General features: G+C 49.0%; 1 protein-coding gene across 1 annotated transcript in view; it reads right to left on the bottom strand.

The window, feature by feature from the left end:
- LOC123021484 (vomeronasal type-2 receptor 26-like) overlaps nucleotides 1-2,412 on the bottom strand; it is a gene marked incomplete at its 5' end in the record, with an annotated part of 23,900 nt that overhangs the window by 12,849 nt on the left and 8,639 nt on the right. The window lies entirely within an intron of this gene.

The raw sequence follows: 2,412 nt of genomic DNA, 5'->3' as shown, positions 1-2,412 counted from the left end.
AAATGAAACCATCTCTGAGGAATGACAAAGCACCATTTATGAAGCACATTTTGTTTTGCTTCATAAATCCATGTTTTGCAATATAGATTACAGATTTGGCAAGGATGTTTTTTTCCGCTTCCATTGCCTCCTCACAATGCCGTCCGGCGGAGCTTTTTCGAGTGGTGCAAGGCCTGGTTTGCCCGGGTCCTAAGGAAGCTCCAGTTCCACCCTCAAAGGCCCGCTGTGATGACTTTGCCAGGCATTTCAGGGAGAAAATCGCTCAGATTCGTCACGAGCTGGACACCACTAATGAATCAGAGGTTTCTGGGGAGACACCAATGCTGCCGTCTGGTCCAGAATTATTGGATGAATTTCAGTTATTGCAGCCCGATGATGTGGACAAGGTGCTTGGACGAGTACGTCCCACCACTTGCCTATTGGACCCTTGCCCGTCTTGGTTAATAAATGATTCCAAGCACGGGATTGGGACCTGGATCTTGGAAGTGCTTAACGCTTCTCTGAGGGAGGGTCGGGCGCCTGCCCCTTTAAAGGAGGTGGTAGTCCGACCGGTCCTGAAGAAAGCGTCACTGGATCCAGAGATGGCCACTAACTATAGACCTGTGGCCAACATCCCGTTTCTGGGCAAGGTGTTAGAGCAGGTGGTGGTGGGACAACTCCAAGCACTCTTGGATGAAACTGATTATCTAGACCCATTTCAGTCCTGCTTCAGACCCGGGTACGGTACTGAATCTGCCTTGGTCACACTGTACGATGACCTGTGCAGGGAGAAGGACAGGGGGAGTGCGTCCCTGTTGGTTCTCCTGGACCTCTCAGCGGCTTTCGATACCATCGACCATGGTATCCTTCTGGATAGGCTAGTGGGATTGGGGGTTGGAGGCACTGCTTTGCAGTGGTTCCGCTCCTATCTCAACAGCCAATTCCAGAAGGTGGTGCTGGGGGACTATGGCTCTGCGCCATGGCAGCTATGCCATGGAGTACCGCAGGGGTCCATATTCTCCCCTTTGCTATTTAACATCTACATGAAACCGCTGGGAGAGGTCATCAGGAGGTGTGGGCTGCGGAATCATCAGTACGGTGATGATACCCAGCTCTACCTCTCATTTTCCACCAATCCAGGTGAGTCAGTGGCTGTGCTGAACTGGTGCCTGGTCGAGGCAATGGGCTGGATGAGGGCCAATAAACTGAAGCTCAATCCAGACAAGACGGAGGTCCTGTTGGTTGGCGGATTGGGCTTCGGAGAGGGTGGATTTGACCTGGTCCTGAATGGGGTTGCACTCCCTCTTAGGGACAAGGTCTGCAGCTTAGGAGTGCTCCTCGACCCGGAGTGGTGAGGAGCGCTTTCCTTCAGCTTCGGCTGATTAATCAGCTGTGCCCCTACCTGGAGTACGACTGCCTGGCAACAGTGACACACGCGCTGGTGGCTTCCCGCCTTGACTTCTGTAACGCACTTTATGTGGGGCTACCCTTGAAGACGGTCTGGATACTTCAGTTGGTTCAAAATAGAGCTGCCAGGCTGCTGACGGGGACTGGGCGTTATGTTCACATGACTCCAGTCCTTCGTCAGCTTCACTGGCTTCCCATTGAAGTCCGGGCCCAATTCAAGCTGTTGGTGATGACCTATAAAGCCCTAAACAGCTTGGGTCCTGGTTACCTGAAGGATCGCTTACATCCATATATGCCCGGCCGCCCCTTGAGATCTGCGGGAGAAGCCCTTCTCCGGGAACCCTCTGTGAAAGAAATTAGGAGGTTAGGTACTCGGAGGAGGGCTTTCTCTGCGGTGGCACCCAATCTATGGAATGCACTCCCCAGAGAGGTCCACCTGGTGCTGTCGTTATTTGTTTTTCGGCGCCAGGCGAAGACCTTTTTATTTAAACGTCATTTTAATTGTTAACAATATTTGCTTATTTATCTGGCCAGGGCGACTTCTTTTATATTGCTAATTTTATATTGTTATTTTTGTATTTTATTGTATTTTATTTTGTGCTGTGAGCCGCCCCAAGGCTTCGGCAAGGGGCAGCATAGAAATGTTTTAATAAAATAATAAATAAATAAATAAATAAATAAATAAATATTTTAAACACATGAATCTGCAAGACAATGCCACTAATCCAGGAGTAACTCACTCTTTGGGTCTTAGTTATGAGTAGAGGTAAGTGAGCATTATGGGATGAATGTCTGTATCAATAATACGGCTAACGCTGCAGTATATATGCAGGTAGGACCTCTGTTACTCCCTCCCTCCCTTCCACAGTCTCACAGACCTTTTGCACATTTTCCACTGTGATGTTATATTAGCATATAAGATTCATATCAGTCTTTCCGTAGAAATGTGCATAAATGTGGTTGACTGAAAGAGTGAGATGGAAAGGAGGAGGAATGCCTGACCATGATTTAACCTGCAGGGAATGA

Source organism: Varanus komodoensis, unplaced genomic scaffold, assembly GCF_004798865.1.
Source record: "Varanus komodoensis strain SLA01 unplaced genomic scaffold, ASM479886v1 scaffold1665, whole genome shotgun sequence".
NCBI classification, from domain to species: Eukaryota; Metazoa; Chordata; class Lepidosauria; order Squamata; family Varanidae; genus Varanus; species Varanus komodoensis.
Note: the sequence above shows the minus strand (reverse complement) of the source record. Positions and strands in the feature narration are given on the sequence as shown.